This window comes from Lampris incognitus, chromosome 1 (genome assembly GCF_029633865.1).
Source record: "Lampris incognitus isolate fLamInc1 chromosome 1, fLamInc1.hap2, whole genome shotgun sequence".
NCBI lineage: Eukaryota > Metazoa > Chordata > Actinopteri > Lampriformes > Lampridae > Lampris > Lampris incognitus.
This window is the reverse complement of record NC_079211.1, coordinates 107,418,123-107,430,766: the sequence shown is the minus strand read 5'-3', so window position 1 is coordinate 107,430,766 and position 12,644 is coordinate 107,418,123.

The window sequence follows — 12,644 nt, the reverse complement described above, 5'->3', positions numbered from 1 at the left end:
ACCGAAGGAAACTGCAGAGCGCAGGTTCTTCTATTGCCCTGTGTCCAATAGATTTTAGGTCGATCTAAAAAAAAAGATGGATATCACTTAAGGCAAATGACATTCCTTTCTTTGACTTTTTTTTACATGGATAAATTTAACCCATCTATTTCTGATATGATTAATATCATTATTATTGTGGGTAAATATCATATTCATTGTGGTAAATGGAGAAATAGTAAGCCCTCTTTTGTTTGGTTTATAAACGATTTCAAATTATTTTTTCTCATCTCTTAGAAGAATGTATTCTAACAAAATAGCAAGAAAGATTTATGGGGCTATATCTGGTTTATTTTTGTTTTGATTTATGTCCCCGTGGTTTAAGCCCTTTGCTTCTTCTCTGCCCAGTGATTTAGAAATTATTTTTATCTATATACTTATATATGTACCTTTTGTAGACCCCCCCATTTTATTTTAATTCATTTTTTATTTATGTATTCTGTCTACATTTGTTTTGATAATGGGAATATTGTGTTGTTATATGGTTTATGTTTCCTTTACGAGTTATTGTATATATTTTTCGAATGTGTGTCAATAAAAAAAAAGTTGAGACTGAAGAGGTCACTTATGAGTGATGAAACGTTTCTCTCAATAAACGTTGTGTCCAAATGAACTGATTCAACTTTCTTTGAACAGCCTGATTTGCTTTAAAGTTTAGGCTGTTATCCTTACATGTTGTTCTCAATCAATTATTTAAAAGAAAAAAGAAAACAACGTATATGTGAGGGAGGGAAAGAAAGAAGGAAAGAAAGAAAGAACTATGAAATAAGCATGACTTATCGAGTTCTTCGACGAGGAAGGAGGCTGTCCTCCCCCAACCTGTGTAGGTTTATACTTTTGTAACCTTTAAGTTACTTTAACAATACCATCAATACCATTAAGTTAATGTTCTGAAATTGATAATGGTATTGATGACTACGTGTTCTGTTACAATAATATCTTGTTGAATTCATAAGATAACCCATAAGAAAAAAGGAGAAAAATATATTTCTGGGGTAATTATTGTCACTTGACCCTTGGTACACCGCGCTTCACTTTGGTAAACCACAACTTCGACACACATTTTCTGGTCAGATTGTTCGTGTGCTGCACAATGAAAAGTTCCAGAGCTTGACATGTTTTTGTTTTTTTTTGTTTTTTGTTTTAATTAGCAATCACTACTGTGCCTCTCACCCAAATCAAATGTGTTGAAATTGGTGTTTTGATCAAAAATGAAAATGCATCATCATCATCATCATCGTCATCAGTAGAATCTATAAACCGATTACGCAATGGTGTCCTTTATAACTGAATATATGGGTTTTACTGAAACCGATTCCGCATGAAGAGGATTCCCTGAACTATGTTGGCCTAGACCTACTCATTGGCGTCAGCTCCTCTCCAATCACAACTACTCAAGTCAAGTCAATTTTATTTCTATAGCCCAATATCACAAATTACAAATTTGCCTCAGTGGGCTTAACAGCAACACAACACCCTGACACACAACTACAAACTGAGCCATAAAAGTAATTAGTACATGGCCTGGCGGCCTGTCCAGGGTGTCTCCCCAACTGCCGCCCAGTGACTGCTGGGATAGGCTCTAGCATCCCCGCGACCCTGAGAGCAGGATAAGCGGTTCAGATATTGGCTGGATGGATGGATGGATGGCTTACAACAGTGCAACGTAGAGTGGGAAGAAAAAACAAAAATTCTAATGTAATATTTTTAAATTCTGGCCTGCAATGGAGCTTGACTCCAGGACCTTCCGTACTACAACTTCCCTTGAGTGAGAGGAGGACACGATTCCCAATCTATCTATGTATTTAACTTGTTATTTTAAAGAAAACAGTATGTAATGATGAAAATCGTGTAAAGGGCTAATATGATTGCTAATTCTCAATCTGGTTCACCACATACACAGTTATGTGTCCAGGATAAACAGGACGTGGGGCCAGTGGCTCAAAAGATAGAGAAGATTTATCCACAGGATGTTGCACATGATAAAAAACCATTAAGATGAAGGCAATTGGGCAAGCAATAAGCTAGACACAATCAGTTGATGTAAATAGCAAAGATACACAGGAGGAAATGAAAGGAAAGCTCTGATCTTGTACATTAAACACTGCAGTAGGTTGGTAAGTGAGTGATTTAAAACTTGTTTTGAGTTTTGACTCGGATTTGGGCCAGGTTTTGTTGGGCTGAGCACTTACTAGTTTTACTCCCTGAGCTTCAGTAGCTGGGTCAGCAGACGCGAGTCGCGCCCTCTATTGCTTCGTTTGTTGTGAAAATCAGACGGGGGTGGGTTCAGCTCCGGTATTTCCTGGTATTTAAACACAGCTGCATTGCAGAGTCATCGGAAGTTTCAGCCCTTGTGTGTCAGCCCTCATTGGGTCAAGACCTGCGCGAGCCTACCTGCGCGAGTCTACCTGCGCGAGTGTATCTCAGCGAGCATACCTGTGCGAGTCTACCTGAGCGAGTCTACCTGTGCGAATCTACCTGACACTGACTGGTAATTCCCTTTTCTACTATTTTATCTCGTTGCCTGCCTCACCCACCATGTGCTACAAAGACATCCCTTTCATTCACGGTTACCGAAAAAAATCGCATCTATCGCAGACGTGCAACCCTGAGAATCCCTCAGGAAAGCCTCCTCTACTCACTCCTCCTTTACTTTTAGCGTATGGAATTGCCAATCGGCTGTAAATATAACAGAATTAATCCAAATTCAGGGACAAGCCCTGACCGAAACCTGGATACGCCCAGAAAAACAGTGTCACACCGGCCACAGTCTCTGCTGACTGCTTTCTCACATACTGTTCTATTCAGTGAGGCGGCACCAAAACTGGAGGTCCACACAGTAGTTCCATGCAACATGGAAATTCTTTACTTCACAACGCACATTCCCGTAAAGCCGTCAACTCTCGTAAAACACCAAACACAGTACTCACAACACAACATTTCCCCCCTCCTATATAAAACTCTAACACAAAGATGTGAACACTGCTCAGTTACCATCATTCAACCAGAGGCTAACACACCTGACAGGAACAGACCTAGGTATGGAAAGAGGTTTCCAAGTCCCTAAGATGGGCAGGGTGAGTCCGTACCCGTGTAGACCGACCTCCAGCCTTCACGACCGGTTCTGGTTCTGGCTCCTGAGGCTCAGGTGGAAGGTCGGGTGCGGGCTGTACTGGCGATGGCTCAGGCCAGCCGGTCGCTGTAGTGGAAGGTGGAGGAGACTCGGGTGTGTAAACTGGAGGAGGTGCGGGCACTTTCCTGAGGCAACTGGCGGGCCAACGTGAACCGTCGCTCAGTCTGAATGTGGCAACCCCCAGTTTGTGCGTGACTTGCAGGGGCTGAGACCAGAACGTGCTCATTTTATTGACTCGCCGGGGCCGACAGGTTCGCACCCAGTCCGACACCTGAATGTGAGGCTTCTTTGCCCTACGTGCATTGTCGAAGCACTGCTTAATCTCCCTCTGGTGCCTAGTCACGGCGACTTAAGCGTTGGCCCGCCGAGGTCTGTGTGCTGCCATTCCCTGAGCCTATCCAGTGGGAGCGCCATCTCACGTCCCAGCATGAGGGATGCCGGGGAGGTGTTAGCGGTAGAATGCTGACTCGCCCTATCAGCGTTTGATTCAGGGCAGTCTGGAACGAGCACCCCTGGACCAGGTGTGCTCTAATACCATTCTTAAGAGTCTGATTACAACGCTCTACCCCTCCATTGGCCTGAGGGTGAACGTAGGCAGTGCGGAGGTGCTTAATGCCTCTGCTGCGGCGGTAGGAAGAGAATCCTGCGGAGGTTAGCTGCGGTCCGTGGTAATGGACAGGGGCAGACTCCACCTTCCAAACAAGCTGTCCAGGACATCGATAACGGCCCTAGTGGTGACTGTTCCCACCGAAACCACCTCCGGCCATTTTGAATGGAGGTCGTACACCACCACCAAGAACCGCTGATGATGAGGGACTCCTCGCCCATGGAATTCGCCCAAGATGTCCAGCTGGACATGGTCCCAGGGACGGGCTGGCCATGCTAAGGGTTGTAAGGGCGGTGTGGCTGGCGGTCCAGCTTCGCCGCTGAGGAGGCATGCGGCGCAATCCCTGACCAGCGGTTCAATACCATGGTCGATGCCTGGCCACCACACCAAGTCTCCGCATCGCTGCTTGAGCTTCACTATGCCCAAGTGACCCTCGTGCACTAGGGCTAAAACACACGCACGCAGGCCACTTGGGACCACAGTGCAAAGCCCCCGAGAGACACAGACACCTCCCCAGCGGGACAGCTCGTGTTTGAGTCTAGCGTAAGGTGCCGGTTCGACAGCCACGTGTGATGGCCATCCAGCACGTATGTACGTGGAGCGTTTTGCTAGTATAGGGTCCCGTTCCCATGCCTGTTTGAGCTCATCCAACGCGATGACTGGCTGGAGAGGCGTACAACATTTATATGAAACATTCAGAGTGGGAACTTCAGCACGTAGTTATCGTGCCTGAGGCGGGCGGCCTGCCTGTGTCGCCACAAGGGCTTGTGGCCTGAGCCTAAGGCCGACAGCGGCGGGGTGAGTGCGTGGTGGTCGGTCCGGAGCGTGAACTGACGTCCATACAGGTAAAGACGTCATCGCTCACACGCCCAGACGCAAGCCAGTGCCTCCTGTTCACCCACTGAGGAGCGTTGCTCTGTGGAAGTCAGGGCCCTGGGGGCGAAGGCCACGGGTCTCTCGACGCCGTGCTGTTCCTGAGAGAGTACGCCCCCCCCCTCTGCTCCGGCAGAGGCATCGCAGGCAGGGGCGCAACGACCTACTTCTCGACCAACCCCCCCCCCCCGCAGCCCCGCAAAAAAATTAGCCACAAACCGTTACACAGTGATGATCAACATAACAGATTTATTTAAAATTCCATTTTAAGCCATTACAATAGTTCCATTGCTTTTTAAAAATATATAGTTGTCCAATTTTATTCCATTAGCCTACATTTTATGTTTCCATATACACGTGTGCCATTTCTCACGCGCAGCCTGTGCGTTCGGTATGTGTTTGGTTAGAAGTCCATTATAACGGAGGTTCCCTGAAATCTTGTTTCTGCTATGATGACCTTTTTTTGTTTAGTTCATGAAGGCAGTGTCGCTTTTAGTTTGTTTGTCATTTACACGTTGGTTATCGGTTAAGTCATAACCCTATAGTCATCTTCACGCACCCACTAGATTCTCACGCGTCTTGCTCTCGCGCCTGCCCACCTGTCCAGTATTTCACTGAAACGAGTGGAGCGCGCAACTTTGTTTTCCATTGATATGACAGCCAGATGCGCCAATCGCTCACTGTCCACGGTAGAACGAAGGCAGGTCCCCACGATTTCCAGTTAACTGAAAGACCTCTCTGCAGATGCCATAAAGGAAGACGCTCAGTGCGAGTTAAATTGGGGAAAACCACATCGAGATTTCTCTTTGAAATGGAGTTCAATTTATCTAGAGCTCTTCTGCATCGATCTTCGTTAAGAAATCGGCTTGCAGGATAAATTTCTTGAATTATATCCCTAGAAACGTCGCATGTGAGGGCATATTGTGTGACAAATTCTTCCATGTCCTCCTGTGTCATGTCGTCCATCTCGATAATAAAACGATATTTCTCTGCGATTTGCCCTAGATTTTGAAATCGATCACCAAGTTCCTTGGTAACTGTGTCTACAATTACATAAAAGACAATTCCCACCCTGCTTAAAGTGCGTTTGTGCGTCCTGCTCTTGTGGGCCATCAGAGGTATTACTGTCATCATGAAAACGTTTACGTTTTTGATTGCGTTTCTGTGTGTACTCTGTATCGATTTCAAACTCGGCTGCAGTCCTGCGAGCTGTTGACACAAGTTGTTCGAACCCGTTTTCTCTGTACTGTATTAGGTAGGACCTTCAGATGCGCAACCTAATTAACAGCCATGTCAAAGCGATATTTCCGCGGATTGATCTCGGTCAGCAGATCATGCCAGATAATCAAACAGGTGTGAAATTCCACGCGCATCATTTCGTTTGACAGTGCGGGTGCTTCTGAACTGGTTTTCGCGTCTTTAGACTGGAACACAAGCTTTTCTAACGCATCACAAACACCTCAGAGCTGATAATGCAGTGTCTTAGTCCAGTTTAGTCTCCCATCTCGTTTCGCTCAGTGGTTTAAGTCTACAAATTCCTTCAAAATATCCCAGCGCTTGACAGATGAGGAAAACATTGTGTAGAGTCTTTGAACGGTTCCAAAAAACTGAAACACAGTCTGTTAGAGGAGGCTGCGTCACTAGCAGTAAGTTAAGGCTGTGGCTCACGCAGGGCATAAATAATGCCTCTGGATTCTTTTCCTGTATTTATGCCTGCACAACCCGGTGAAGCCCTCTCATATTGGAGCCATTATCGTAGCTCTGACCACGACAATTTACTAAATCAATCCCTAAGCTGTCAAGGGTGTTGACTAAAGCCTCTGCGAGTCCTTCACCAGTTGTATCTTTAACAGTCTTGACTCCAACAAATGCCTCCTCTATTTTTTGCCTCTTTATTTTCGTTTATGTCTGATTATTATAGAAAAAAAGCTTGTTCCTGTTTTGACATATCGGGGTGCTGTCAAATTCAACAGCGTAATATTTACCTGGCTCATTTGTTCACAAATCTTACCAATAACACAATCAGAAATTGACTGCAAAAAGTCGTTTTGTGTGCACCAACTCAAATATGACACAGCGCCTATTGATGTCACAATTTTACGGACATGTTCAGCCAACATAGGGTCACATCGAGCTAAAAGTTCAACCAGTCCAAGGAAATTTCCATTTCTGGGGTTTCCAGTTCAGCATTCTTGCCTCTTAATGCCAGATTTCTCTCTGCAAGAAAAAGAATGACGTCTAAACACTCTGGTCAATAAAGCTTTCCAACGTGCCTTCTCCGCTGTGATGGCATGTTGAAGTTGACTGTCGATGCATTTTCTCAGTCGTAACCGAGATTCTAGTTTCTTCCACACAAGGTAAGCATCTATGATCGGGTCCTGTCATGGTTTTTTGTAACACTTCTGACAGATGTTGCCAGTTGCTATACCCACTAACTAAGTGACTTTCGTGTTGTTTGGGTCCTCCAAAAAGTTTGCATGCAAAGCAGTAAACTTTGTTGGTTTTATTAGAGTACAGTAACCAGTCGCGGTAAACTCGGTAGTAAACGAGTACAGTAGGCTTTAGAAAATCGCCTCTTGCTTTTCTCTGCCCTGGGAAATGGGCCATCGGGGCACCGGTCCGTTCTCGGTCATCATTTGACGGAATGAGTCACTGACTTGACCGGGTGAAGGCCATTCGGAGGGGGGAGGGGGTAGTGTACGCTTGCTTGCTTGTTGCCTCTATGCTCTCTGCTCCCTCCCTATAATCGATTATGTGAACTAGCAACTTGCTCAAATGCAAATGAACCTAACATCTGATACTTTACACATGTGTTCATATTAACCCTTTGAGAAGCTTTAGCTAAACCTACCTGCCAGCTTCTTCTTCACTAGTCTCAACGGTGGCAGCTTGTCCCTCATTTACTGGCAAGTCTTTGCTGATCGCCCCGTTGTCACAGGTGGCTGTGGTGTCGGCTTGCTTCCTAGCGTGTCTGATCTGCCCCAGTCCCTCCCTAAAATCGATTATGTGAATTAGCATCTTGCTCAAATGTAAGTTTGACATCGGATACTTTACATGTATCATAGCATATTAAATAACCTTCATCAGCTTTTTAGGTAACTTAAGCCTACCTGCCAGCCTCGCCTGAGTCTCCACTAGTTGTCACTCCACAACGTATTCTCATGAAACGGTTTGTGTGATATCGTACGAAAAGTTATGCACCCAAATTCGTATGTAACCCTAACCCAAACCCATTGTAGGGGGGGAGTGTAGGGGGGAACAGCTCTCCCCCGAGGTTAGAGTTAGGGTTACATACGTAGTTACATACGTGGGTTACATACAAATTTTAGTGCATTACTTTTCATACCTTTCACTACGACCAGGGAATGAGAACAGCCTGCACTCCGTCACTGCCAATGCTGGCATCATCACCCCCTTCTCTGCTCTGTTCCTCGCTGAGGATATTGACAAATGAAGCGAATTATCAACTCTCTAAAAACACACAATGCAACCATATCATGTCATCATGTGACAGTCATATGTTACTATTTGAACTTTCTGTCTTGGATTTTCTTACCTGGATTATTGAGCATGCATAAAGACATTTCCCTTTAACTCTTGCTGGTACCCTTCTGTCGCAAATCACTCCTGACACGCTTTTCCACCCACTCTACCCTGCCTGCACTCTCTTCGTCACTTCTCTTCCGCACTCCTCATAATTGTGAACAGTTGACCCCAAGTATTTCAACTCATCCACCTTCATCACCTCTACTCCTTGCATCCTCACCATTCTGCTGTCCTTCCTCTCGTTCGCACATGTATTCCGTCTTGCTCCTATTGATTTTCATTCTTCTTCTCTCCAGTGCATGCCTCCACCTCGCCAGGCTCTCCTCAACCTGCACCCTACTCTCACTACAGATCACAGTGTCATCCGACAACATCATAGTCCATGGAGACTCCTGCCCGATCTCATCCATCACCATTGCAAACAAGAAAGGGCTCAGAGCCGATTATTGATGTAATCCCACCACTTTGAACCCATCTGTCATTCCAACCGCACACCTCACCATTGTCACACTGCCCTCATACATATCCTGCACCACTCCTACATACTTCTCTGCCACTCCTGACTTCCTCCTACAATACCTACCTCCTGTCTCGGCCCCCTGTCATATGCTTTCTCTAAAACCACAAAGACACAATATAACTCCTTCTGACCTTCTCTATACTTCTCCATCAACATTCTCAAAGCAAACATCAAATCTATAGTTATGTTGTCCTCACTACAGTGTAGGAACTGCAGCTATCCAACTAGCTAAACTCTTTCTTGCAAAATGATGACTTGAGTCGTAGTAAGCTTTACTTGCCATTTACTGAGGCTCTTTACACCATCTTACACAGACAGAGTTAAAAGACTTTGCCTCTGTTGCGTTTACAGTGTGGGTTGTCTCGTATTTCCTCAGCGTTGTAACTAAACTATGGCAAACGTTAGACAAATTCAGCCGGCTTTCTCAACATGACTCACAGGAAATTATGACTAGCACTTATGAAAATAAAAGTCTTGTCAAAATAAAAGCCCACCTATCATTATGCCTTAAAGGCAACACACTCCTCACCTGGCCTCTGTGAGGTCACCACTCCGCCTGTGAACTAAGTGGGTTTCTGAACATCAGTCTTTAGACAGAAGTAAGACGACTTCTGAGATTGGTCTGAGGAACTTATTTGAACGTTGTTGATCCGAGGTCTTTAATTCCACCTTTCTCACTCTTACATCTTCTCAAGGGAAGGTCTTTGTGATTATGGCCACTGGCCCGTTGTTGCGGTCAGCTTGCTTGTCTTTGAAAAGGACAATGTCTCCTTCTTGCAAGTTTTGGTAGGATTTGGCCCATTTCTCTTGGCGTTGCAAGGTAGGCAAGTACTGTCGACTCCAACGATTCCAGAATTTGTTGGCAAGACTAGTCTCCATTGTTTGGTGAGGAGGTTTTTGTATGTAAAGTGTCCTGGTGGAGGTGGGACTCCAACTATCTGGGTTAGGAGCATTGATTGTGACAGAATGAATGGATTCTGAGGGTCATTTGAAACTGGGATTAGTGGCCTTACATTTATGATCGCGGACACTTCTGCCATTAGTGTACACAGGACTTTGTGGGTTAAGCGGGTGTACTGTTCAAGAAGCATTGAGTCCAGAATTCTTCGAGCCACTCCAATCAGGCGTTCCTAAGAACCACCCATGTGGGGGGTTGACTACCCAGGAGCACTCTTGTTGGTTAAGAACATCTGCACAGTGGCGTCTTGTTGGTCTTTGCTCATTCCAAGGTCCTTACAGGCCCCTATGAAGTTTGTGCCACAATCAGATCTTAGTTTTTTGGCAGGTCCTCTTATTGCAAAGCGTTAATGCAGCTTGAAGTGTCCATTGAGTCAATGACCTCGATGTGCACAGCTCTGGAGCTCATGCAGCAGATCAATATGGCCCACCGTTTGCTCTCAGCTTGTCCCCCTCTTATATGGTGGACCAGGGTCCGAAGACATCCAAGCCCACATATGTGAGGGGAGAGCAAGTTTTGAGACGTTCTGGTGGCAAGTCTGCCATACGTTGTTCTTGCATCTTTTCTCTAAGTCTATGACAGGTTACACATTTGTGTAGGACTGAGTTGATGAGCCTTTTTCCTCCCAAGAGCCAAAGTCCTGCTGCTCTGATAGCACCTTCTGTCAGGTGACGGCCTTGATGTTTGACTTGGTCATGATGGTGTCTGACAAATAACAAGGAAATATAGTTGTCTTTTGGGAGAATTATTGGGTTCTTTTCTCCAATGTACTAGTTAACATTTTTCAGTTGGCCTCCGAAGCAGATAAGATTGTTCTGCAAAATTGGACTGAGGTGACGAAGGCTGATGTTTAGAGGGACTGGCTTGTTTGTTTCCAAAGCTTCGAATTCCTTTGTGAATGCTCTCTTCTGAACAGCTTTGATGATGACTTTCTTTGCTTGACATAGTTAATCTGGAGTGCGAGGTAGATCGCACTTGTGCCATCCCTTACACTTGTCCATGCTGTTGGAGGGCTTGTGGGTCCTTGCAATATGAATTAGGAGTGCTATGGCTCGGACAAGAGTATTGAAGCTGGAGAACCTTAGAAAGCGTTCTGTGCTGAGGCTTCTCTCTTGTACTTGCGTGGCATAGCTCCTCATTTGTGGACGGATCTTGGCGTCTAGTCCGGGTTTGACTAAATCGAATGACTGAACTGGTTCTGGTTTGTTGGAAGATTTGAACATAAAGGTGGATCCTGTAAACCACATTGTTTGTGTAAGGCGTGAAGCAGGAATTGACCTTGATGAATGGTCAGCAGGATTATCCTCTGTGTGCACATAGTGCCATTGTTCTGCTCTTGTTCTCTAGTGAATACGCTAAACTCTATTATGGGCATAGACGTAAAAGCATTTGGATTCGTTGTAGATGTAGCCAAGGACCACTTTTCTGTCAGTGTAGAGCTTGATGGAATCCAGCCTCAAGTCCAGTTCATCATGAATTAGTTCTGCTATTTCCACGACCAAAACAGCTGCACATAGCTCGAGTCTTGGAATGGTTGGTTCAGACTGAGGTACGAGTTTGGACTCCCCCATGATGAATCCAATGTGAGCTTGTCTGTCTTCTTGTACGGCCTTCAAGTACGCAACAGCACCGATGGCCTTGGTGGATGCGTCAGAGAACACGCAGAGCTCTGTTTGCTGTCGGTACATGAAGGTGTCTTAGGTCCTGGAGCGAGTCTCGCCAGGCCTCCACTTACTGAGCTTATCTTCAGGTAGCGGCGTGTCCCACTCAGACAGCTCAGCTGTGAGTTCCCTAAGAAGGGCCCTTCCTTGGATTGTGACCGAGGCCAGAAAACTCAAGGGGTCAAAAACACTGTTCACTGTGGAGGACTCCATGGTGAGTAAATGGCTTGGTGTCGGTTGACACGGAGTAGGTGAATGTGTCACTTGTTATCTCCCACAAAAGACCCTGGCTGCGTTGAGTGGGTGCGTCCTCTCCACTGAGGTCTATGTCTTTGGCGACTGCTGCACAGTCTGTAGGTGGGAAGGCTTTCAAGACTGCTGAACTGTTTGAGGCAAACTTGTGAAGTCATAGGTTCGACTCAGCAAGCGAAGTCTGTGTTCTGCATAGCACAGAACAAAGGCTGTAATTTGCAGGGGGCTGAAATGTTGAAGGGCAGGGGAGTTGGCAGGTGGATGGCTTTTTTGTACTTGTGGGTCAAAATGAGACTGGACGTATTCACTTGTTTGCTCAATTTTGTCTTCCTCTGATGGGCCTGCTTCATCCAATACAACACTGTTTTCCATCACCTGCTGCTTCCCACACAGCCGCTTCGGCTTCGGCAGCCGCTGCCTCTCATCGGATAGCGAGCGTTTTTAGCTCAGCATCCCTTCTTGCCTTTTCTAGCTGCGCTTCTAGGTCTTGAGCTGCTTTCTCTTACTGGTGTTCAGCTTCTCTGGCGGCTTTTTCTTTCTGTAACTTAGCCTTCTTAGCAGCTCTCTCCGTTTTAGCTTTAGCTTCTTGGTCTGCAAATGCAAAGCATACTTTAGCTGCCTCCGCTTTAGCGCGAGCTCGTATTAATGAGCTAATTGACGAAGTAGATGACTGTGAACTTCTACTTACCACTGAACTATTGTTGCTTTGTTTTGCATCCATCTTACCACGATATACGACACCAGCTTTTCTTTTGTCTTTTCACTATGTTGTCCTCACTACAGTGTAGGAACTGCAGCTATCCAACTAGCTAAACTCTTTCTTACAAAATGATGACTTGAGTTGTCGTAAGCTTTACTTGCCGTTTACTGTGGCTCTTTACACCAGGGGTAGGCAACATGGTCCAGAAGGGTCCGGTGTGGGTGCAGGTCTTTGTTCAAAACAAACAGTTACATACCGTCTTGTTCCAACCAAGCAGTTACACAGCTGATTCTATTAGTCAACCAATAGTCTTTGCTAAGGACCTTGATTTGCAGACACAGGTGTGTAACTCCTT